Raw genomic sequence first — 27,665 nt, forward strand, 5'->3', positions numbered from 1 at the left:
TTCTAACTATAATAGTATTGTTGTTTGTGAAGATAGATTGACAAACATGACTGTATATGGCTCTATACACTAAACCCAGTCCTATTGCCTAACTATACATAATTGCAAGTATTGAGTTAAATGCCTTTTTTAAAATTTTTAAGGTGTTGAATGTCGCCAATGAATGAGGTAGTGATATGGTAGGACGTATAGTGCCACCATACATAAATTTCCAAAACGTCATAAATATTTCATAATTACAGTGCTCCTGACAAGATGCTAATATCTTTGTCAAACTCCACCAGCTCTTTTATGTACCATCTAACAACATTTTACAGTAAAGAAAATAGTTAATCTATTTGCATGGAAGTGCCACCACCGCCCACACGATTTTGATCAAAAATCACATTATCTGTTTCAACACTCACATAGAGCAATAATAGTTAAGTTAACAATAGATTCAGTTAAGGTGGAAGGTATGGAATGATGTTACAGAAATATATTTGTGGAATTAACTTAAATTAGTGAATTACACATAATTATTTTAAAATACAAAATTGAAATCAACTACACAATGGAGTACACAAAAAAAGCCAAATTTTGTAAGAATGATGTGTATATTACATGTGACAAAGTTACAGAAAGAAAATGTACAAAAGCCACACCCACCATTGTTAATCAAGCAATGAAACTTTGCGATGAGACTTATACTTCTTCATTTGCTTTTCGAGTGCTGGCCCTCCCTCTATGCCTTCCAAGTATCCAAACATGTAGTCTCTAGCTTTCCTATAATAATTGCCAATGTTCTCTGAGCTAACCTGGTCCAATCCTTGAGGAATTGTAGTACGTAAACGCTGTATGGTGTAGTTGGTGTTAGCACGTGTAAATCTTTTTGCTTGGCCCCAGCACTTCTCTATGGGGTTGAGCTCGCAATGAAACTTTGGCAAAAATATGCACACATGATGGTGATCAATCAAAAAATGCTCAATCTTTGTCTTCTCTTCCTTAAAATCAGTGTGACTTGCAATTTCTTCACGCATCTCATCCAGCTTTATTTTTGGTTTGTGCTTGCCCCTTTCAGTGAGAACCCGGATTAGCCCTTTAGGAATGCCAATGTTAAAACTAACCGCTGGACTTTTCCATTCCATATGGTGTCTCGCATAACCGGTTGCTTTCCACCAGGCTTAGCATTCATCTTATAGGCATTTAGAGCATCATCACCATAAGCTCCATGACAACTGCTATGATCAAAAACCCACGCAAGCTTGTAGCCTTCACTAGAGGAATATTTGTGCTATGCTAGTTTCACAGTGTATTTTAGTTGGTCCATAAACTTAGCAGAAGTCCAATACCCATCTTTTGATTCTCCATACTCAAGAGTGGCTCTTGCACTCTGAACCAAACCAGGTTCGGTGACAGAAACAGCAGCAAACTCACTATCCGTTAACTTTAGATATCCATCCTTTTCAGTAATGAAATCTGATACCATTATACCGGCCCCTCTGCTTTTAGGTACCAACATGTGATCATCTTTGGAACCCCATTGCGTCCGCTCATAATCACATGATTGAAATGTGGACTCGTCATGGAAGATCACAATAGTTTTTTCAATCTGATTTGCAGGAGGGGTCTCCAAGTCAGCTGGAAGACATGCAGCAGCTTCTGGAGTTGGAGCATTATCTTTGTTCAAAAATCCTAAAGCAACCAGTTTTCTTAAAAATTTCTTTCGGTATTCTACGACATCATCTCGTTCATGTCAATCGACATACGTACCCTTTTTGGCATTGACAACAGAAAATCCAAGTTCATGAAGCCACAGTCTGGCAGTCTCCATACTAATCTTACGCGGATAGCCAGGCTCAAGGGTCTCATTAAGAAGTAATGTTTCATTGACCCACTTGCAGAACATAGGAAGCCTAAGGTTTCTTCTTCCTTTGCTTGCAGCATTTTGCCTTACATATGCTGTTGCCACTTTATTTAATTCTTCATTGTGCCACAACACTCCGGTTCTTCTGTATTTTCCTTGCAACGTGTCAGGAAATGTGCCTTCATTGACTAAGAAGGTAGCTCTCCATGATCTAACGGTTCTATCGGTTCTGCCTAAAACTATGGAAATATACTTAGCAGCCTCTGATAGGTTGATAGATAGAACGTGTACGAGCAGATAATACAACAGAATACACAGAGATAATATATCATTCCGTGAAAGCCCCTCAGCCCATTCCATAGCATGGACATGAATGGAGCTCTCTTCGTCAAATGGATCAGTTTTGGGGTCATAATCAACATCAGACTCTTCATCACTTTCAATAATCTCTGGTGCTTGCAGAAGATCTTGAATAGAACTAGAAGATTGTTCCAACAATGGCAACTGTTCCTCTTCACTGCTATAAGTAGCCTCTAACCTACTTTTCTTACTACTCCTAGCTTCCTCTAACTGTTTTTGTCTCTTAGTCTTACCAGGCATCACCAATAATCGTTTAGTACAACTTAAAACAACAAAACAGATCGCTAGTGCGCTATAATTAGAATAACGAAAATTACGCAATCCTGGTTTTTATTGGATAAAACATAGCAACCCCATTGACGTCATTAAAACTAATCAAACTAGGGCTTAAACGAAAGGTTTGATTGTGGCGATCAGTTTTTTATATTGTTGCTATGGGATGAAACGCTTCGTTATGGAGGTATCGCTGTATGAAATTTTGGAAGTTTATGCATGGTGGCACTATATACAGTAGTTCGAATTATCACTGGCATGGATTGCCATTGCACTTGTTATTGTAATGTTTAAAAGAAACACTTGACATAATAAGGAAACATAACAAATTAGCACAATTATTGTATAATTCATCACCACCTGTAGCTGTTCCATTATGTCATCACCGTTAGAATTCCTATATAAAGGGTAAGCTTAAATGACAGTCATATACAGTCTACGATCTCATAATGACAAGCTTAGTCTTACTGGTGACTTTGTTCAATTGCTACTTAGCAATGTTCTGCACTATTGGATTCGTGTCAGGGGTACACTTCAAGTCGGAATGGGCCAGTTATGTTCAACTGGTAATAGCTCAATATCAAAGGAACACACAGGGACCATGTGTCTTAAGTCCTACCCAATTTTCGATAATTTGGATGCAAAGTCAAAGTAGTGGTGATATTGAATCTCCTAGACAAGTAAGGATACACACTTACCTGTACTATGAAATGCCATTCACCTTTTTTTTAATGTATATAACAGATTGCTGATCACAGTATTGATAACAACTCCCTACAGAATAACTTGTGATGTAATAAAATTCTATAATGGAGTAAATAAATTAGCCGAATGCTCTATTAGGGTGACTGTTCTATTAGAGTATCTCGATCTCGCATTTGCTACACGGAGTTGGCTTTCGAATTAACTCAGTGGTTTGTAATCCGATTCTTCTGTACTACTGCAAGGACTTTCTATGACGATTATTCCAGCTATACACCGATTTTCAGCTCATTGCTCTAAGCGGTTTGCCTAGTAGGCGTGAAAACTAATACTTTTTTATTCATTAAAATCGATCGCGTAATTGTGACACAGGTTGGGTTTTGTGTCATATCTCCGTGGTCTTTATCTCGATTCCTTTCAAACCACCAAAAGGCACTCCTACGATGGTTACTCCATCTACATAGCAATTTTCAACTCATTCCATGAAGCGGTTTACCCTGTAGGCGTGACAACAAATCGATCTTGTTTTACGCGAATAATCGGTCATAACTCCTGAACCATTCATCGGATTTGTACCAAATTTGATGCTAGGATTCGCCTTTGGACTCCCTTTCTGTGTGCCAAATTTCAAGGCGATCGGAGTACGCGTTTGCTTGTTACAGCAATTTTTGCAAGTGTGCGAAAAGACGAAGAAGAAAAAAGAAACGAAGAAAAAAAAACCAAACTTTGGCAGCTCGTATCTCGGAAATGGCTGGAGCGATTTCCTTCAAATTTGGAATGTAGACTCCCTTGGCTGGCGGGCAACTGTGTCGCAAATTTGGTTCCAATCAGATAAGTGATCACCGAGATACAAAGGTGTGAAAATGACGTTTTCGTTCTTCCTGTCAATATACTCACGGTGTGGCGCGCCGGCTTCTTGGGCCGCACGACACACTACCGTGTGTCTTGATCTATATACATACATGTAATAAAAATTGTTTGGCTAAATTGTACCTAAAATGTACTAATAGTTTCAAGTTGATATACCATTAAAGCTTCAGTGTAGATAAGGCATCTTGAACCTGGAGATAAACATTACACATTTTTTCCTAATGCATACAGACATGGAACTATGTACGTTAATGTAACCCTACTACAAGGTACAATGTACTAGCTATAACCCTGCTGTGGATTTCAGATACATCTGCAGTAGCTATAAAGACATGGGTGATCATGGATAAGGTGGGCTGGTTAACTGTGTCATTAATCATCATATGTTGCGGTCTGGCTATATTTCCTAGAATTAACTTACATATATATTGTATAACCTTCCCAATGGTTTATTCCTTAAAAGGGCAATGATACAGTCTGTACAATAATACCCGTTATAACATGGAGCAGTACACCATAAGCTTTTGTGGACAAATCAATGAATTTTACCACAAAACATCAAGCCACCCTAATCTGAAAAGGCCCAGATTGCCCTTCAATCTTGCTCTGTTCATGCAATGACATGCTCCCATAGGTATACACAAAGGAGTCGAAATACTGATAAAGAATATTAATGCAGACACATCATGACTCACTCACATGCAAAGGCGAGCATGGTATCCCTGTATATATATGTATATATTCATACAAACATTACACACCACTCTTTACACTGCTCATGTGCATATACTACAAACACACACACACGGTTTTTTTTGTGTATACACACTAAGCCTAAACATAAACACTAAACCGTACACAGGCTTATACACAGTACACACACTACAATCACATACACCTTACGGTTTGTACTGCTGGTCGTTGCAGATCCAGAACTGTAGCTGCATGCCACAATACCTTCTTTATACAATAATGGTTTGTTGTTGTTGGTTGTTGCAATTATATCAAATATGGTCATGTTCTCATGAGGTCAATAAATATAGCTAAGGTCAATACATTATAAAATGAATTATTGATGGAAATGTCAGGATTCTAAAGAGGTTATATGATCAGGAAGATTACTCCACAACTGAACGACATTAGGGGAAAAAAAGAACCGTATTCAGTCAAAGTGTCAATTCTCGGCAATACTTGTACAAACAACTGCCCCTTGCCAGTGGCTCAGTCCTGTAGTAATTCATCACAATAGGTAACATACGTAGGTGTCCAACTGAGAATCTGTACCAGCTTAACAGATGTGACAGGCAGACTGGACATCCTGCAGCTGAATTCCTTACTAATTTCCTTTCAATAAACATTGATCATGAAAAGCTACCTCAGTTTAGTTATCTCTACTAGTGTATATATACACCGAATGGAATCTTAGTGTGACAAAACATATGTTATAACCGGCTAGTGATTTGATTGTAGCAAGAGTCTATAACCCCCAAACCCCTAGCCCCCCATCTCACTTTTATTATGAACTCCTGGTTGTAGGAAAATAGAAAATGAATACTAAAATCATTCCACAAATGACACAAAAAAAGTCAATAGAGCATAGTCATTAATTGGTCTGCAACGTGAGTCATTTCGAATATATCCATAGGTTCTTGGTGTCATGGACACTCAGCGATGACGAACTAACAGTAGAGTCACGTGACGGCCTGATATTTTGAAATCAGCTGTAAGCGAGCGGGTAAGCAATATCGAGTAGTTAATCGGAAAAGAGATTGATATCAGCTTAAATATGCTAGTAAGTGATCACCGTGGTCCTGATAACACACACGGGCGCCGCACTGAAATTGAAGTTATGGTGGCCGCAGCCGGCAATGTACCATAGCAGTGCATGCATATGGAATGGGACCCAGGGTGTTGATCACTATGATTGATTAGAACGTTAATTGATTGAAACCGAACATGGGCGCTTGCTGTTGCAAACATTACAAGTAAGTTGTTTGCCAGGGTATGGGAGCATGGAGCCAAGTACATATAGGTAGTGAGATCATGGTTGTATTATGTATAATGAGATATATCCAGTGAGATAACCACTGGCCAGCCTAAACTTAAGAGCCACAGTTGAAGTTTGGTGTCCACATAATTGCTTGTACACTGTTGTAAGACATTAGCTGCATCCATGACTCAATATCATTGGCTTTGTAGTAATGCTGATAGTACACCACCTGCAGCTGCTGGGATATTAAAGGGTGAGATTTGTGTGCAGTTTCAAATGTACGTAGAGTTGTGATTTGTCAAATGTGTCTACTGTATGTATGGTATAAAGTTGTCAGTGCACGTGTGCGTGTAGTGTGTGTGCGTGCACGTGTAGTGTGTGTTTGTGTGTGTGTGTGTGTGTGATGTAGTGTATGTGTACGTGCGTGCAAGCGAGTTCAACGGCTAGAGTTAATGTATACGTGTGCATTATCCAATTTGGTCAGGGCGCTTTTTAATTTGGAAAGGTTAAAATTTTTTCTTTTGTTGCGGTATTGTTCTTATGTTTTCGAACATAAGTTTACTTAACTAATAGCAGGTAGGGTACAGACTGTGGACCCTAGGGTCACATAAGGACCATGCATGCAAAGCAGTCCACAACAAATAGCTACAAGCAAGTTTACCGGGCATTTATATCATTGTATTACCCATGCTAGGCTTTATAAGGCTTTAAGGTATACTTTCACGTTTGCGCAGATATGCGTTTGCGAGTGTATAAACGTGAGTTGTATGCATAATATGTGTGTGGTTATGCGCCATGTGAATGTCTATGTGTTGTTAACGTCTATATAGCAGTGTTCTTGTGTGGCATGAGTGCTAATACAATCATGTGAATTGTTGTATTATTGTTTCTTTTTAATATTTGTTTAACCTTTTAGAAATTAATTATATTGATGAAAATAGGTGAGCCATTAATAACTTTCATTAGTTAATGCTGACACAGGGGTCTCAATGTGTTAAGTAATGGTTGATTGTTAAACATTCTCAAAGAAGGTGCTAAGCATTCTCTATTAACAAGTGGTCCTAAATTAGTCTATCAGGCCCCTTAATCAGACTTTGTCATGGGTTAGATACTTTTTTATCTCCAAAAAAAAAACCCTGTAGGGTGAAAAGGTGTACTTTTGTTCACAATTGGTGTGCACATGTGTGTGTGTATGTGGGGGGGGGGGGGGGGGGATCCTCAGAACCCCTCTTGGTTATTTGCCTGTCTGCACATATACAAGTGGTATCCACATTTGTGACCAGATTTGCGAAAAGGGGGTCCTCCACACACATCCAATTTAACACATTCAGCATATCGTAACTTTGAACATGGAGAAACTATGGACTTGAAATTTTCACTGTCCAGAGCACTAACATAGTGTAAGGGGTGGTACAATTTTCAGGTTTGTAGCTTTAGTGAGCATCACGTTATGATCTTTCAAATTCATAAAAGTGGATGTGTGTGGAAGACCCCTAGGCCTTTACGCTACGCAAATCTGGTCACATATTGTGCTTTAGTGTTCAAAGTGATGATATGGTTTGTATAGAGCTGTACTCAGACAGAGACACTTTTATGAAAACAAAAGTTACACTGGTACAATTAACAGGGCACTGTGATACAGTATCTACCATTATTTACTCTTGTACTTTAATAGAACAAGTAGATTACGTTGGCAATAATAGAGGCTACTGAAGTAACTGTAATTTGCTTTATGCATGTATACCAAGCTATACTGTATTGTGTGACTTGGCTGCAGTCAAAAAGTATTATTACTTAATATTTGTATGTTTCCAGAGAGCCAGTGCAATGCACAGACATTTCAAGGCCGGTGCAATGTACCGGGTGTGCAAGGCCGGTGCAGTGCACTGAAGCATGACTGAAATAAGGTGAATAATTGAAGTGTTCATACAGTTGTCGTACATTGTAGCAACCCAAAGCTGTATTACTGAAAATAAATAAATTAAAAACTTTATTTATCATGTTTAATGATTTGTTTATTCACTTTTTTTGTTTGTTTTAGAATGGATGCTGATCAAATTTAAAGAAGTGAGTTGGCATTGTTTAGCATCAGTATGTTATAGAGGAGGGCATCCATTGCCAAATGACAGTCTTTCCCTACAAGTATGACAGTTACCTTTAGCAAAATATCACTAAAAGTATTTTCTAATTTGCACCTCAAGTTGCCTTACTGTCAGCAGTTCCAGGGGGTGCAGACCTACTGTAGGAGTTTGACACTTTGTTATAACACAGATTTGGCACCTGTTATATACTGGTGAATGCATTGCTCACCATGATTCACCTCAGTGATGGTAGCTACTACCTACCATCTTTACAGCTTCCCCAGTGTGTTTCCCACAATTAAAAATGGAGTGCTCAATGGTAGCATGCTCTGGCCACATTAAGCTTTCACGATGCCCAGTTAAGTGATGCTCCAGTATAAAGTTGCACGGGTTTAAATCACGGTGAATCCCATCCTCATCGCCAATATGTCATGTATCAACGTCTGAAAAGTTAGCTTTACAGTAGTTATCATATGTACGCAAAATAATAAAAAAATCGGCTATCGTCTATTACATATGGATCAGGAATGCCATAGTCAACAGAATACAATGCCAAACACACAGCCGACATAGACACAGGTACTGTTAATGGCACCTTGAAATGTTATATAACATATCACTAAATTAGTTAATCAGTCTATCACATACTTTAAAGTTGTACAAAGAAACATAATTATTTGGATACCAAACCACGATACTGAATTGTTTGTTTGGATATCCAAACCCAAAAATACAGAATTGTTAAGATACCCATACAGATAGTTAGTTCTCCTTGTAGGGGTAGATACTAGTTGGATAGTATGCGACAGTATCGGTACTTCGCATATACACTGTACTGTAGAGTCATCGAGGCATGTCATTTTAAGTAGATTAAATAAATTTCTATGACAAAATAATTGATGGATAATTTAACGGAAGACTCAAGTGATAGCTCGCCATTTAAACAGCACTGACTATCGTTCACTGCAATATTGTTAGAAAATGTTTTGAATTTACTCAACATGGTGTTCATGCATGTGTTAATGAAATCATCAACCCCAATTTTGCATTATAAATCATGAACAGATAATCTGTTATGCAACTAAATTTGTATCACACAGGTTTAATACAAAATAAAACGATAAACCACACATGACTCCTAGAAGGGGGCCATCCTATAAGTTAAAAGATAATCACGATTAATAGTTTGTTCTGTATTGTATTGGGTACAATATCTTTTCCTAAATTGTCGTTTATGCCTATAAACATGTACTTCGATTCAGTTACAACCTAGCTATCAATCAAGGTTCCTCTAGTATATGTTAAATGGAGCCTATATTGCAACCCAAGTGCTTAATCAGTAATTATTGTTATGTTATGTTGTTACAGTTACATGTGTGTTGTTATTGATTTGTTTCAGTTTACTCGTCGATGAGAAGAAGATTCAGACTGATTACATTTTTTTTAAATTAATGTACTAAGAGCTAATGATTAAATCAATCAGAATCAATACACAGATCTAACCTGGCTAACCTAGAGCTGAAGCAGAAATTGTTATGTATTGGTACCCCTATCCCTAATAAATAAATGGAAAACATCCCACACTGGTTTGTTGTGTGCTCATTTCATGTACCTAAATGTAGGGCTTCTTTAACGATCATTGGACATGCATAAATACGTACTGCTATATAATTTACTAAACACACAAGGTATGCGGTATACAAAACAAGGTGATTTTTCCGTTCCAGATTTATTGGAACTGCCTGTACAAGTCGTGCTTTTTTTTCTTCTTTTTTATTTGAAGCCTTGAACGAGATAAGTGTATAGCAAACATCATGCAAACTTCTACATATGATTATGAGCCGTATGCACGATAGAGCGTGATTCAGTATGTTACAGAAAATGACAACAATACTTGATTTAATCAATATTAATGTTCCTTTTTAAAAAAAAATGTGGATAACAATGATGCTTAATGACAAGGTGATTATTTTTTTAGGGTTAGTCAAAGGTTAACCAAGTTGAACCAAAACCCTATCCTGGTCACATCCATATTTATTCTCATGTGCACCCTAAGTCTTGCTCTTACAAATGACAAGATAATGTTACAAACACATCTTACATAACATTTAACATATATACCTCCAGTGACTCGGTTCCAGCAACAAAGCTAACTAACCCCATTAAGGTTTCAATCTGTAAACTGACCAGCTATCAACACTGTTAACTTTAAAGGTCAAAGTCATACCATAGGTATCTATGCTCTTAAGCTGTACAATTTTTTTTTCTTCATTTTTAATTTATTAAACACACACACACAAACAGTAGCTAGCTTTCCACCTTCTTTTACCCTTCAGGTTTATAAAGACTGCGGGCTACATATAGCTGAAAATCCTTTCTGGTTAGGGTAAGATTTCTTTTATGGGGGGGGAGGATGGGGTTATTTGGAAGCTACATCCTATTATACACTAACCTTTAAGGTTATATCTTATCATCTAGGTAACATCGCTGTCCGTTCATAACGTCAGCGGTCGCGTGAGCGTCGAGTTACCTGCGTACCGCATACCGTGGTACGGACTGAGATATAAGCGCAGTAAGGCTTTTGTTCCCACAATCGATATAATGTACTCTGTAGCAAGCTTTTAGGCGAGCAATGGTTTGGTTGGTTAATAAAATGCAACCGTTGCTTCAGATGATCACTTAGAGTTGCTGACTATTAGCAATCAACTGAGATACGTTGGCATCGACTTTCATCTTCGTATAGCTGTCGTGATGAATTCCGGGGATAAGACTAGTCACTGGTGTAGTTCACCCTAGTAGTTCTTATCAACCTTTACCAGTTAGGCACTGGAGTGTGTACACAGAAGACAGGGCCTGTTCGAGGCGTTTACTCAAAGTCTATGAGGAGCCTAAATGAAAATCTCAGATGTAGTTAGTACTGAGGTAGCTTATACACCAGGCCCGCACATGGCAAAAGTCACAATACAAGTTAGTCTGCAATGAATTGAATTGAATGAATTGTAGTTACCAAATATGCACAGCAATCACCCTCCCATTCTGATGTTGTCCCCACCACACACTGGTACTCTGCTCGCTTGTATCGAGAGTGTAACTTGCTCACATATGTACGTGAGCAAGTTACACTCTCACTTGCTCACATTTTTTTGGACAGTGATAAGTACTTGTAAGCATTGCAGAATTTATTGGGCCAATAGATATTAATGTTGTAAACAGTATACATGTATTTGCTCCATAGCGTTTAACTGGAATCTTACAGAGCTTAGATAATTTCCCTTTATGTTGCTATACTAGGGGTATCAGTCTGATGGGTATACTGTACTTACTCAAACAAAGTCTAACTTACTATTTAAAAAATAAAAATAAAGAATGCCCAATGACACTAAATTGCAATGATCCCAATGACACTATATTGTAGGCACGCACACACACCCATACAAGCCCACGCGTACTTATTCAGTGGCATATTCTTTATAGCATGCAGTGGACAGACTGACAGTGTACAGATGATGATGCGTTACCCATATTGACTGTGTGAATTTTATGGCTGTTGGAAGTTAGGATCTGTTGTCACTCTCTATTCTAGTATAGCGACATAGCCCCCAAATTTAACACAATTGTGCACTTTTTTTCATAAAACTATGAAATTTCCACACAAATAGTACTCCTGGTGATATGTAATTTCTGATATAGTACCATCACAGATTTGACCTTTGGTGACCTCTATGGCCACTTTTATACAAAAAAAAACAGATCATTTTTGCCCTTATTTCCATGAGGCATTAAATGACAAGTAAACATATAGTACGAAAGCAAAGGTCTTGATGTAATAAAAATCTCAGTTTTTATTTTGAAGTCATTAGGTGATATAATTCCAAAGTTATGGTCACTTCTGTTAGCTGCAAACCTTTAAATTCACCTACCTTTGGGGCGTAAATTAACCATGGCCACTTTGTGCTAGTTTGGCACTATATCAAAAATACATGTCTCTAGGAGTATTATTTGTGTCGGACGTTTCAGGATTTTATGAAAAAGTGCACAATTTTTTACTTGTGCCGCTGTACTATTCTGGGTGGAACAGGATTGATTATTTCAAGTACAAAATTGCTATTTAAAGCATTTGATATGCAAAGCAAGTTTGTATTTGGTGTAACCAAACCAGCCGTGTCTGCCATATCTGCAATAATATTAATGAGCTTACAATGACTGGATTCAAGTAGGCATATTGTTATCTACTTACAGCTGATGGAGTCTAATGTTTGCTATGATATTTGAATGGAGGATTTACCACAAGGGTGATGCATGCTCCAGATGTAAAAGATGTACATCATCGGTGTGCCGGCATCATGGAGATCATCAGTGACTTGTGACAATGTCATATGTGTCTAATTATTTTGAGTGATGAATATTACATGTACACTTACAATGTACAACATTATATCAGTGTGTTTGCTAAAACTAGAGCTGCGTTCACATACATAAGTATGTAAGAAAGTATACGCTGTTCTCTAAAAACGGTTGCATGGCTCCACCCAAACAAGGCATGCAATACAGCATTTCAGTGACTTGTAAATTGCTTTGTGATGGTAGGCACACAAAATCAAATTTTGGTAATACTTTTATGCTACTAGAAGCAATAAAAAATTAAAATTTTCTAACAAGGAATAGGGATCGCTGAAAAAAAGCCAGCAAACAAGAAGGGATCGCTGCGGTAATAATGTTATCCACAAATCCCTATTTTGACTCAATATATAGGCTACTCATTCTTGTGAACTACTAAAGCCTCTGCGCTCAAGTGTTAATTACATCATGTAAAATCATTTTAGGTTAATTGAGTATCCAATTAGATGGTTAACTCCCTCTTGTATATTTTATGTGGATTACATTATTAAGTACTCACTAAAACAAAACCTTGATGCAAATTTTCATAAGTTTATACGAATATCAATATCGTAACAACGGACTATACATTGTCCTCAATATTTTACGCATGGATACTCATACAGCACTACTACCCATCACTCAAGTTATATGGTTTGGGACAGCCAATAAGTACGGGAATTTGAAGTGCTTTTTTTTTCAAATCGGGGATTGCAGTTTAACCACAAACCACCCACTTTACAAATTTCACTTAACATAATGCCTTATGGTGATCTTTATGATGCTTTCCACTATTTGGAACATCAAATGATGCTTAATTGTAGGCTCCACCCTCTCAATATGAACAACGCTGATATCGGGAGGGAAACACGCACAACCCACAATTTTTTCATAGAAAGGTGTCTTTCAAAATAAATAGTAACTTGATGTGTGAAGGAACAATGTGCAACGTAAATTGACCGTGTATGGACCACAAAGTGATTTTAATCCTAATACAACACACTTTTCTATAATATGGTCTGACTATACATGTAGGTACCACAGATAACACTTGTACTTGTGTGTTTTATTAGGATTAAAAATCACTTTATGATCTGACCCTAGCATGGTCAATTTGTTACGCATTGTTCCTTCATTATTATTTATTTTGAATGATGCCTATCTATGTAAATTTTGTGGTCGGTGGGTGTTTCCACTGCCAAAATTATCCGTTTTAATACTGAGAGGGTGGAGTCTACAATTAAATATCATTTGATGTTCTAAATAGAGGAAAATGTCATAGAAGTCACCATAATGCATTACATAAGTAAATTTTATAAAGTAGGTGTGGTTAGTGGTCAAACTAAAAAACCCAATTTGAAAAAAAAAGCACTTCAAATTTCCATACTTATTGCCTGTTACAAGCCAAGTAGCTTGAGTGAAGAGTAGTAGTGTTGTATGAAATACATGTGTGAAATATTGAAATCAATGTAAAGTTAGTTGGTATGCCACACTCTCATTAATAATATGAGAGTGTGTTTGCATAATATTATGTAGTCATAATTAAACTATAGGAATTTTCTTAGCAGGTACATACTTAACCACCCATCTACTTGGATTCTTTGGAAACCATTTGAGCTAAATTATATTGACATTCGATAATTCATTATATAACTGTAAGATAAAGGTATTAGCAAAATTTGATTTTGTGTAGTCGATGCCATCACAAATCAATTGCAATGCTCAAGTCAGATCACTCATTTTCTCTATTGCCTGGCAAGGCTGGCATAGACCTAAATACAGACCTCTGTAATAGAAATTGTATGGCACATACGCGCACAGTTTTAGTTTTAGCAAACACACTGATATAATATTGTACATTGTAAGTGTACATGTAATATTAAACACTCGAAATAATTGGACACATGATTTTATGATATGACGAAGGTCACTGATGATATCCATGATGCTGGCACACCGATGATGTACATCTTTTACATCTGGAGCATGCATCACCCCTTGTGGTAAATCCTCCATTCAAATATCATATTAGACTCCATCAGCTGTAAGTAGATACCAATATGCCTACTTGAATCCAGTCATTGTAAACTCATTAATATTATTGCAGATATGGCAGACACGGCCGGTTTGGTTACACCAAATACAAATTTGTTTTGCATATCAAATGCTTTAAAGAGCAATCTTACTTGAAGTAATCAATCCTGTTCCACCCAGAGTAGAGAGTGACAAAAACATCCGAAGCTTAAACAGCCATAAACTATAAAGTCCACACAGTCAATATGGGTAACTCATCATCGTATGTATACTGTCAGTGTGTCCACTGCATGCTACAAATTTAAAGAATATGCCATTATGTGAGCAAGTGTGTGTGGGTGTCCATATTTGTGTGAGTGTCTGCATGAGCCAGCATAGTCAAGTGGTTCAGAGCATCAACGTGTTAATCGAAAGGTTGCAGGTTCGATTCCCAGTCAGGACACTTTGGTTGTGTTGTTGTTTCCTTGAGCAAGAAACTTTAATCACATTGCTCCAGTATACACAGCTGTTAAATGGGGACCTGGTGTTAACTAGGGAAACAGCCCACCAAGCTGTAACATCAGTGGGTACCTGGTAATAAATGGTGAAGCAAATATCAAACTGTTGTCCATGTCTCACTGATGGGTGGTTCAGTACACATGTGTGACCCAATTTTGCAAAACAAGTCATCTGGATTACAATTATGTGGCATTATAAACAATTTGCTGTGTCACCATTTAGGGGCTGTAGAACTTTCAAAGTATTTCACATCTAAGTTGTGGCAATTTAAGGTGTGAGCTAAAGACTATCCGGATGACTAGGTGTTAAAATTGATTTGCACAAAATATTAATAATATTCATAAAAAAAAAATTTTTTAAATAAGAAAATAAAGAGCGCTTGAGTCAGTCATTGTCCATCTTCCGGCCCTGAAGTGGTCCTGGATGGGTTGACCGAGTAGTGTCTTCCTTCAAAGTAGCACTCACCCACAAGGACCGCTGCAAGAGAACAAAGCATATGTCAAGGGTGGTAAGCTGCACTCATTCGTACATTAATGTAGACCACGACACACACAAATGAGCCGACAATGGCGGATCACAAATTTTTTTTTGAAGCCCACCAATAGATATAGGGTTTGTGTCTGTGGTCGATCAGCACATGCATTTGTTTGAAGCCAACATTAATAGTCCATCATTAACACCCCTTCCATCATCCTTTCATACATTTGATGGGACTATTAGGGCAGCATACATACACACAGGTGGGCAGCACATGCACATCTGGTAGCTGGTTGTCAGCTGGCAAGTGCGACCGTGCGTGTGGGTAACCCTAAGGGTGACATACAAGACAGTGGAAACTCACAGTATTTTATGTCTGTGCGTGACACATGGTTGATGGATGACGCCATCACAACACTGGATGGGTTGACCGAGTAGTGTCTTCCTTCAAAGTAGCACTCACCCATAAGGACCGCTGCAAGGGAACAAAGCATATGCCAAGGGTGGTAAGCTGCACTCATTCGTACATTAATGCAGACCACGACACACACAAATGAGCCGACAATGGCGGATCACAAATATTTTTTTTGAAGCCCACCAATACATATAGGGTTTGTGTCTGTGGTCGATCAGCACAAGCATTATGTTTGAAGCCAACATTAATAGTCCATCATTAACACCCCTTCCATCATCCTTTCATACATTTGATGGGACTATTAGGGCAGCATACATACACACAGGTGGGCAGCACATGCACATCTGGTAGCTGGTTGTCAGCTGGAAAGTGCGACGGTAACCCCAAAGTGTCATACACGACAGTGGCAACTCACAATATTTTATGCCCATGCGATGGCGAAAGGTAGCCATCACAACACTGGATGAGTTGACAGTTGTGTCTTCCTCCAAAGTAGCACTCACCCATAAGGACCGCTGCAAGGGAACAAAGCATATGTCAAGGGTGGTAAGCTGTACTCATTCGTACATTAATGTAGACCACAACACACACAAAGTAAGTAAAAGGTGGACATTTTTTTTTGAAGCCCACCCATAGAGATAGGGTTTGTGTCTGTGGTAGATCAGCACATGCTTTCAGTCAGAATCACTAGTCTGTATACACGTGTCCACAGCAAGTCAACAGAATTACACTCAAGTATATGTGAGACAATGTCAGCAACATCAAGATGCCGATGAAGGACTTCACATCCAGTGATGGAGGCTATGCTAATCAATGCCCAGTCACATGATCGACCATATGTCAAGTGTGGTAAGCTGCACTCATGAGCCTTATCCACAATGACGATTAGTGACATCAAAAATAAAAATGGCCCCGATAGTTGGGGGACGGTTGTAAATTTTGTATGGGCGACTTTTGGGAAGAAAATTTTTGAACGATTATATCTCAGCCAAGAAAGAAGATATCGAGCTCTAACCCGCAGTTATGGTTTTAAGATAGTACCAAGAGTTCATAATATAAAGAAAGGAGTATCTAACTCTGAATATACCCCATAGAAACACTCTGCGTCAAGTTCCCCGTAAATGTTAGTGTATTTTCCGCAAACTGTTGACACTTTACTATATCACACATATTTGACAGGTGACAAGGGACTTTGGGACTCAACGTGGCAAGGGACTTTGTGCCGAAAGGAACCAATAACTGCACTATAAAGAGAGGCACAAATTCCTATTCTAGAAAGTGCACGGTAGTTTGGCAGGACACACTACCGGAAAACATTACCGTAACAGTCTGCCAAGGTGATTATAAGTTTTTGTGATCTTGTGGGGACATGATCAATATTACACTTACACAGCTACCAGTGTGCCAGTGGAAAGGGTGGAACCCAAGACTGGGCGTTTGACTGTACCAGCCAGCCCTTATGGTAAACGCAGGCTTCTTATAATTCCAAATTAATATTGTCTGTGTCTACAGGTAGCACAGAGCCTGTGGATGACAAGAATCGTACAATAATAGAACCAAAGGATGATCAATTTTCGGCAGGTGAGCACACTAGCCACGCATGATGTCATGGTTTATTTAACGTTGGACAGGTGAGATCACTAGTAGCAGCGATGACGAAGAGGGTCATAATGGGCAGGACAGCGAGAATGGAAAAAGGCGTACAACAAGGAGCAGCTCAACCATTCCAGCAAAGAAATGGAAGAAGAATCTGGATCCAAACAACCCTTTGGACTAACTAAACACACACACACACACACACACACACACACACACACACACACACACACACACACACACACACACACACACACACACACACACACACACACACACACACACACACACACACACACACACACACACACACACACACACACACACACACACACACACACACACACACACACACACACACACACACACACACACACACACACACACACACACACACACACACACACACACACACACACACACACACACACACACACACACACAGTACAATTGTACACCATTTATAAACTAAATAGTAATTGTTGTTCTATATACAACCAAGACTCACAGTGTTATTTGATGAACCATTTTTGTCGGTCTCCTATCGATTGCAAACCCGCCTTAGGGTTGGACGAAACCACCTTGCCTTTTCTGCAATCGGTATTTGGGATGGCGAGCACCTATTGGGATGTTCACATCAATTGTAACAATTGCATTAGGGACTTGACGTACTGGCTAAACAAACTAGCATATTCAGGTTACATGGTCTACATGTGTACTAAAGTAGAAAATAACAAAAATTAATATGTATCAGCGGCTTGCCACGGTGGGAACAAATTAATAATCCAATGTTGCAACTAAAGGGACATCTCCAAACTGATTTTGGTACGCTTGATAACTCCTGACCCCCCCCTTAACGTCACACAGTGGAAAACTCATGTCTCCAACTCACAAGAATGCTTACTCTGTTCTCCAGCATTTCAGGCAGAATAAACTCAAACCCACAATCGCAGATAATAACTTCCCGCGTACCAAAATCAGTTTGGAGATGCCCCCTAAGCAAGCACACAGTGCACCATTTATACAATAGAACACTATTGCTCTATAACCAACACTCACAATGTTATTTGCCGGAACCATTATCGTCGGTTTCCTCCCGCTGGCAACCCCGCCTTTCCTGCAATCGTTATTTGAAACGGTGTGCGCTTATTGGGATGTTCACATCAATTGGATTGGGGACTTGACGAACTGATGGTTGAATCACTAACCTATTCAGGTTTAAGCTTGTCCGCACTGCCGATGGTATAGCACGTGTCCTAACGAATAAACGAAGGTTGGGCGAAACGACAAATTCCTCACCCAAGTACGGAAACGTCCACTTCCACGTAAACAACCACCAATATACGAGTTGAGCTCAGTGCCACACTTTCACACCGCCATTTTAATTATGTGTGCACGTGCATCAGGTGAGGTGGATATGGCACACGTGAGAGCATAGATTACTATGTGAAGGTATAAACAAGTTTTAAACAGTTTACAATACAGAGCACAAGTAAATTATAATATATACACAGATCTGAAGTGATGTGTATGAGTATTACAAGTTAATCTTTGCCACAGCCGGCATTACTAGACTTGGGATTCCAGTTCACTGCACGAATGGGGTGAGTCGTCAGTACAACAGATGAGACAGTGATGATACGGATGTCTATATTGGATGATAAATGAAGTAAGCAGGTTAATACACAATACACAATATTAGTAAGAATCAATTATTAATATTACTGACCAGCATTGGCTATCTAGCATATAGCTTCAGTTGTTATACGGCTAGTGTATAAATGAGGTAGCTAGCTTGGATTTGATGAATGAAATACTGTTTATGTGTATGGGGTAGCAATATATGATATACTATAGGAGACTGCTAGAGACTATATGAGAGTACTAGAGACTATAGGAGACTGCTAGAGACAATAGGAGACTACTAGAGACCATGGGAGACTACTAGAGACCATGGGAGACTACTAGAGACCATAGGAGACTATAGGAGACTGCTAGAGACCGTAGGAGACTACTAGAGACCATAGGAGACTACTAGAGACCATGGGAGACTACTAGAGACTGCTAGAGACCATAGGAGACTACTAGAGACCATAGGAGACTATAAGAGACTGCTAGAGACCATAGAGACTATAGGAGACCATAGAGACTATAGGAGACCATAGGAGACCACTAGAGACTATAGGAGACTACTAGAGACTATAGGAGACTACTAGAGACCATAGGAGACTACTAGAGACTATAGGAGACTATAGGAGACTGCTAGAGACCATGGGAGACTACTAGAGACTATAGAAGACTATAAGAGACTGCTAGAGACTATAGGAGACTACTAGAGACTATAGGAGACTACTAGAGACTATAGGAGACTACTAGAGACTATAGGAGACTACTAGAGACCATGGGAGACTACTAGAGACTATAGCTAGGAGACTACTAGAGACTATAGGAGACTACTAGAGACTATAGGAGACCACTAGAGACTATATGAGACTACTAGAGACCATGGGAGACTACTAGAGACTATAGGAGACTACTAGAGACTATCGGAGACTACTAGAGACTATAGGAGACTACTAGAGACTATAGGAGACTACTAGAGACCATAGTAGACTACTACAGACCATGGGAGACTACTAGAGACTATAGGAGACTGCTAGAGACCATAGGAGACCACTAGAGACTATATGAGACTACTAGAGACCATGGGAGACTACTAGAGACTACTAGAGACTATAGGAGACTACTAGAGACTATAGGAGACTACTAGAGACTATAGGAGACTATCGGAGACTACTAGAGACTATAGGAGACTACTAGAGACTATAGGAGACTACTAGAGACTATAGGAGACTACTAGAGACTATAGAGACTACCAGAGACTATAGGAGACTACTAGAGACTATAGGAGACTACTAGAGACTATAGGAGACTACTAGAGACTATAGGAGACCACTAGAGACCACTAGAGACTATAGGAGACTACTAGAGACTATAGGAGACCACTAGAGACTACTAGAGACTATAGGAGACTACTAGAGACTATGGGAGACTACTAGAGACTACTAGAGACTATAGGAGACTACTAGAGACTATAGGAGACCATTGGAGACTACTAGAGACTATAGGAGACTACTAGAGACTATAGGAGACTACTAGAGACTATAGGAGACTACTAGAGACTATAGAGACTACCAGAGACTATAGGAGACTACTGGAGACTACTAGAGACTATAGGAGACTACTAGAGACTATAGGAGATCGCAGAGAAATACTGAAATATAGCTTTAAATACTGAAATATAGCTTTAAATACTGAAATAATGTATTTTATTTCTTTATAATTCGTGTGTGCAACATGAAGACAGCACCTGAATTAGGCCAAGGGATGAATTAGGCCAAGGGATGAATTAGGCCAAGTTTTGAGCCAATGAGGTCTCACAACTGGCTAAAATGAAAGGAAACCCACAGCAGAGGTACTTATTCAACACCACAGAGCTGTACAGCCACACACAGTCATTCCCAGGCTGACCAGAGCTCCATTAAGGTCCCACACCACACGTACGGATCGCCACTGGGCTTGGGAAAAGCAGCCAGCAAACCAGACCACTCAAGTCTAGCTGATTTTAAATGTGGAATTAGATAGTTTATTCATGTAGCTGTGTGTCCTGGGTGAAAATCGAATCTGCTGACATGGGTGATAAGACCGGTTTTCTCAGACTGGGTCACATATTGTAATTATACACATCTTCTACAATTGGAAAAAAATATCACCAAGCATAAAGTACAGTATCAACATGTAACTCTGTTTTTTTTATGATGCAAAGGGTTTTTTGGCCAGTGAAAATATTACAAAATTTGATTAGAGGTGAACTTAACACAGTGTGTTTGTGCAAAACACTACATCATAGATCTCACTTACTTCATTACTGGAAGCAAATATCTTTGAAGAATAAACACTACTATGAAGTGGTTCATACTTCAAAGACCATAAAGCTTTCAGTGTCTTAATATCCCAGAGAATAGTGGGTGTGATTTGCTGGTGGCTAGCCACAAGTCTCTACCTACCTGCCTCCAAGCTCCTTCACTACAAAGAGACTCCAGACATCAAAATGATCTCTGGCTTTCATTCTAATAATTGCTCTACAGTGAGGGGATTGAAGTACTCTAGCATAGTACTGTGTTTTCTATAGTTGCTGAGAGAGTTCCAGAGGCACAAGGAATTGATTAAGAGACCGTCTGTTAGCAAGGAGCTGGTGTCGTCTTTCCTTATATGAATAATTTTGTATTGTTTGGATAAATAGGGAGACCTTGTTGGGTCAGTTGTTGAGTTTTGTCAAGTCCCTGAAGGAGGAGTTTACAAGCTGTACTGCCAGTGGTAGGCACGCTGCAGACAAAGCAGCCCCTTCCACTGGCAAGAATCTGCCTGAGGTTGGGAATAACGTTGTGTGGGGCAGAGAATTAGAAGTGAAAGTGAGTGCGTGTTTGTTTTTGTTTGTCAGTGTGTGAGTCCATATAATGCGTGATTATTGTGGTTTTGCAGCTGAATTACTGTACATACCTGCTATATACATACATATGTAGAAAGCAGCTTTGAGAATTTTTTCTGTGATTGTACTGCATCCCACATACATTGTTTTCTAAGTAAACTCAATGCAGTGTGTATCATATCATCAAAATAAATGTTTAATGTATGTTCTTCCCCTATACTTTTCACACACATGTCTCTCTGTTCTCTCTGTAGGTTACAGAAAGTTTAGTGACTGCTGAGTTACTGCTGGAGGATCTGGGAGGGTTTGCATCATTCAAACATAATGTTAGTGAGCTGAAGGAAGAGCTGAAGGAGTATCAACAAGATCAGTTTGATGGATGGGTCACTTGATATTTTATGTTGTCTGCTATTGATGATCCCACCAGTCAAATAAAGTATTGTATTGTCTGTTTGTCTCCATCATTTGTCTGTACTTGTATGGTAGTGTCAGTGGTACTGTTTGTAATTCTAGGTAAGTTAGAATGGGAAGGAAATGGAGAGGAGAAATGGGAATGGTCAACAGAAAACTACTGCTAAAGGTCATCATACCAACATACGGGGTTGGCTTAAAATTTACATCTTTGCAGCATTGGTGGATCTTACTGTTAACAATGGAAGCATTATTATTATTATTATTATTATTATTTGATGGACAATTAAAATACAAAATTGATTATTAGGCCAAAGGCCTTTGACAATGTCCATGTCCAGTTTCTCTCCAATATTGGTCTAGTGAGTGTTTGAAAGAAGATATTGTTTTTGCCAGAACTACTTCGTCAGGTAAGTCATTCCATTGTTGTAAAGTTGAAAAAGTGTTGACCAATGTTTCTGCTAATTCTTTGTTTAAAAAGTTTCATTTGATGGCCCCTGGTAACACTGTCGTGTTATAATGTAAAGATATCTTTTGGGTCAATTTGATAGTATGAGTTTAGTATCTTAAACACTTCAATTAGGTCTCCTCTTTGTCGTCTACAAAAAAGTGAGTGCAAATCTAGTTCTTGAAGTCTAGCTTCATAAGATAGTGTAGAGATAGATGGTATCAGCTTAGTAGCCCTGCTTTGAACCTTTTCTAGTACGTCAATGTCCTTTGCTAAATGAGGGCTCCAGATTGGGGCACAATACTCTAGATGCGGTCAGACTAAAGTTTTGTACAGCAGTGTAAATGATGGTGCTGATCTATTCTTGAAACTACGCTTCAGTCTTCCCAATACTTGGTTAGCATTACTTGCAATTTTGTGACAATGAAGACTTGAGCCCATGTCTGGTGTGATCCATACACCTAAATCTCTTTGTTCTGTTGTAGATTCTAGCTGACTATGAGCTCTTGAGGCCTGATCGTACAGGGTGTAGGTGTTGTGGTCTCCTCTACCTAAGTGTATCACAGTGCACTTTAAAGTATTAAACTTCAGTAACCAAAGTCTTGACCAGTTCGAGATAAAATTAAGGTCTTCCTGTAAAATTTTGACATATTGAGGCATTTGGATAATTCTGTAAAGCTTTGAGTCATCAGCAAACATCTCTAGTGTACTTTGGAGTCCATCAGTTATGTCATTAACATACAGGATAAATAAAAGTGGGCCAAGCACTGACCCTTGTGGTACTCCACTTGTAACATTCACCCATCTACAACTGCTACCATTAAGAACCACACGTTGTTGTCTACTGTATAATCAAAAAGTTCTTTATCCATGTGAGAAGGTTACCATTGATACCATAAGATTGTAGTTTACATATAAGTCGTAAATGTGGGACGGAGTCAAAGGCTTTGGAGTAGTCCAAATAGATAACGTCAACACCAAACCCAGAATCAAGAGCAGCAGACCATTTGCTGTGACATTCTAGTAAGTTGGTAAACATGATTTATTAGCCGTGCTGGTTTGGGTTGAGTACCCTGTGTAGGTCAAGGAAGTCCCACAGTTGTTCCCTTATTATTGATTCAATAAGCTTAACTACTTGTGACATAAGACTTATTGGTCTGTAATTAGATGGTTGCAATCTACTGCTTTTTTTAAGAATAGGTGTAACATGAGCCTTCTTCCAAAGGTCTGGAAGTGTGCCAGAGTTCAATGATTGCTTTGTTAGTAAAAATAAAGGCTTAGTTAAGGAGGCAGCACATGATTTAAGAAAATGAGGATGTAAAGCATCAGGGCCGGGGGCCTTGTTTCCGTTCAAGAAAGTAGTTTGTAAAATATTAATTCTTCTGATATGTTAATGTCTGACAGTGTTTCAGAAATTCAGGTTGAAATGGCTGGAAAATGACTTGACTCTTCTAAAGTAAACGTGGACTTGAAAAAGCTATTTAACTCTTCAGCGGCTTCTGCATCAGATAAAGTCATTGTAACATCAGATTTTTGCAAATGAGTGATGTCTGATCGATTTTTTTGTTTGCTGTTTATGTAGCGATATAGTACTTTAGGATGAGTCTGTGAAAGTTGAATCAGTTTTGATTCATAACTAGATTGGGAAGATCTTGTCATTGATTTGACTGTGTTTCTTTGTTGAGCATAGGTCTGATAGTCACTACTAGTCTTGGTGGTTTTCCATTTGTTGAATAAACTTTTCTTATACAAACAGCGACTGATAATCTTTTGGACCACCAAGAAGGCTTAGCTTTGTTAGCCTTAGAAACTCTAGGAATATAAATGTCAATAGCTGATGATACAGCTTGAACAAATAAATTGTAGTTATGGTCAATGTCATGACCTTCAAATCTTGACGACCAGTCCATTTCTTTGAAGTAACTGTTCAGGGAATCATAATCCTCTCTAAAATAATTGTAGGACTTAGTGGTTTTACTCCGTTTGTGTATTGCTCCGCAACAAAGTTCCCACATCAAACAATGATGATCACTAGAGCCAAATTTGGGTAGGTGAACAAGGTTAGTGACATTATCAGAGTCATTTGTTATTATTAAATCTAAAATAGAAGACTTTTGACTAGGATGGTGGCGGGTAGTTGAGTGGTATGCTGGGATAAAAAAGAGTCTTGCATTGCATCCAAAAACTTGGCTGAGAATGATGTAGAGCTACTGGAACAATAATGGTTGACCCATTCTATATCTGGGAGATTGAAGTCACCAATAAGTAAAAGTTAATTGAAGCTTTGCTGAGGGGAGATGGTGTGAATTATGTCTAGGAGCTTAGAGCTGTTTAGTTCAGTAGAGGAGGGTGATCTAAAACTAATCCAACAAGCAAGGTGTTATTGGCAGGTAAAGAGATTAAACACCACAATGATTCGTCAAAGTTGACTGTTTGAAGCTTTTGGCAAGGTGAGCATATGAGTGATTTGTGGACATATAGAAGGACTCCACCACCGTGAGAAGCAGATCGGTCATTTCGTAAGATGTTGTAGTTGTCTAGATAGATTTCAGAGTCCTTAATACTACTGACTAACCACGTTTCAGTGATGCCAATGATATAGGGATTGTGTTGAGAAACAAGTAACTGAAGTTCACTGAACTTGTTGAAAATACTCCTGGCATTTGTTTGTAAACAAAGGAGAGAGTCAAGGGTAGTCACAGATTCAGTATTACAATTAGTTGAGGTCGGGGGAGAATTTTACTCCTCCCTCCGGACAATCCTTCCTTGTTCATGTCAGCTAATTTGCTCCTAAGAAGTTTGTTTTCTTTTTGCTGCTGTGGGGTAAGGTGTAATGTAGATTTTACGAAAGCTACTTGGAGTAGAGTCATGATGTAAGCGGGTGCAGCAATGTAGAATAGCTGCTTTTTCTTTGTCAGAGTTGACGGTTACTTTTAGGAGCCTGCTTTTGTTGCCCTTCTTTCCTAGTCATAAAGCATTGTTAATTGTTACTTTTACACCCAAATGCCGAAAAATATCTGCAGTTTTCTTAATGTCTTGGTGCTTGCGTGCTGTATCATTCCCGGAGGCTTCTTCTAGGTTGTGGACTATCAAGTTAAGTTGTCGTTTACTTCTTTCCTTCTCTTCTGCAAGTACAGAGCTTAGAGCAGTTGAAATATCCTTAGAGCCCTTAACTGGGTGCTGAATAATGTTGGTATTTTGTTGCTGAGAACCTTCAAAGTCGTCGTTGGTTTCCATTATTATTGGACCTTCTTGTGAAGCTGTTTGGGCTTGAGACTTTCTGTTGCCTGATTGACCACTTCTGAAATTGATCAACTACTTCCTTTAAGCACAAAGACACACTACTTTGAACAGCTTGGGATAAACTTTCAATTGTACAAGTTTGGCCAATATAGCTTTGCTAACAAGTACATCACAGTATTGACAGTATTTGGTTATACTCACCCACTATTGTCATCACATTTTCTGGAATCTTTTCACAGGCTGCGCACAAATACATTTCACATTTTTCACACTGGATTAATTGATCAACAGCACTGGTGCATCTATCACAGTACAAGCTTTCCTCCTGTGAGTTGCCATCAGTCTTTCCTCCTTTCTTGGGGTAAGGCTCTTTTGCCTTAGGGTTCTTATCCTTGTGCCCTTTTGGCATTGTTTCAAAATTCTAAATAATTCTCACCACACGAAAATCGGTGCAAAACAAAGCAGTGCTGGTAAGTAGGTGGCACAATAGACTTCTCAAATCAAAACAGTGGTGTAACCACCAAGAGAAATCAATAAAATAGACAATAAGATGATTTAAAATCAAACAAGCCTTAATTTAGCCAAATCACATGAGTTTTTTGTTACTCAATTAGAGCATGAAATATAGTCAAGAATTTGATGGACGTACCTTGCAATCATTGAAAGTAAAACCATACATGCACTTTATTCTCCAAAGACTACAAGTTGAGGAAGTTGAATGAGGAAGTCAATGTGAAATCTGAGCACATTATGATACTAGAATCATCCATGATTGTTGCCATGAGACTTCTAATCCACCTGCATGCAGTCTCCTGAAATTATCCCTCTGGTTTTAAAAAGTGATCGATGCATAAATCAACTTACAAGTAGCATAGAATATTTTTGATTGCTATATTAGAGTTTTTCATGGAAGAATCCAACAGTGATGCATAGAAGCATTTTGGTGTGGAACTTGACCTGTATATTAACATGATGACCTACTGTACCTCTGTTTGTTTCCATTGCAGTCTCGTTTGTTAATGTTTTTGTAATACTCTAGAGTGTTCATTATTAAAACACTTTTAATACAGGATTCATGCATATAATATTTTTAGATTTTCCATTAGCAGATCTACATGTATGAAATTTAAATATTTATTTATAAGCTGGTTGCAGCGACTCAGTAGTTAAAGATTTGAAAGTTTGGTTGCCTGGTTTAAGCCCTAGACATTTTTGTGTACCTTTTTACTTCTCAGAGGCTATTTTATTACAGTAATTCAACCTGCAATTTTATCTTGTGACTCTCCATAGCTGTCACTGTGATTTCTTTTAAACAACAAATTGTTTAACTTACTTTGTTCTACCACACTGATACTGTATTTCAAGTTATTCCCTTGAGCAGTTTACCCTGTACATAGATGATATAAAATGTACTTGTATGAAATATTGTCTAAAACTCTGTGAATGTTTATCAAATTCACACCAGACTTACTGTACATGGGACGCGTATACACCTTAATACTTAATGGCAATATACCTATGGTGTGGGATACCGGCTTTCTTGGCCTGACAAAAT

General features: G+C 38.6%; 2 long non-coding RNA genes across 4 annotated transcripts; one reads left to right on the forward strand and one right to left on the reverse strand.

Moving 5' to 3' along the window:
* Positions 1 to 14,344: 14,344 nt before the first annotated feature.
* LOC136268314 (uncharacterized) lies at positions 14,345 to 18,944 on the reverse strand. Of its 3 annotated transcripts, none has more exons than XR_010706977.1 (7): positions 18,579 to 18,941; positions 18,424 to 18,514; positions 18,028 to 18,139; positions 16,339 to 16,438; positions 15,873 to 15,983; positions 14,686 to 15,508; positions 14,345 to 14,541 (listed from the first exon to the last, which is right to left on the reverse strand). It is a non-coding gene; the product is annotated as an uncharacterized lncRNA (long non-coding RNA). The 3 variants fall into 3 exon arrangements; XR_010706980.1 differs by lacking the exon at positions 14,345 to 14,541 and having other exon boundaries at positions 15,343 to 15,508; positions 18,579 to 18,752; positions 18,819 to 18,944; XR_010706981.1 differs by lacking the exons at positions 14,345 to 14,541; positions 18,424 to 18,514 and having other exon boundaries at positions 15,343 to 15,508; positions 18,579 to 18,933.
* Positions 18,632 to 22,391, forward strand: LOC136268326 (uncharacterized). The gene is made up of 4 exons (XR_010706982.1): positions 18,632 to 18,971; positions 19,080 to 19,188; positions 21,712 to 21,991; positions 22,263 to 22,391. It is a non-coding gene; the product is annotated as an uncharacterized lncRNA (long non-coding RNA).
* Positions 22,392 to 27,665: the final 5,274 nt, after the last annotated feature.

Source organism: Dysidea avara, chromosome 1 (assembly GCF_963678975.1).
Source record: "Dysidea avara chromosome 1, odDysAvar1.4, whole genome shotgun sequence".
Taxonomy (NCBI): Eukaryota; Metazoa; Porifera; class Demospongiae; order Dictyoceratida; family Dysideidae; genus Dysidea; species Dysidea avara.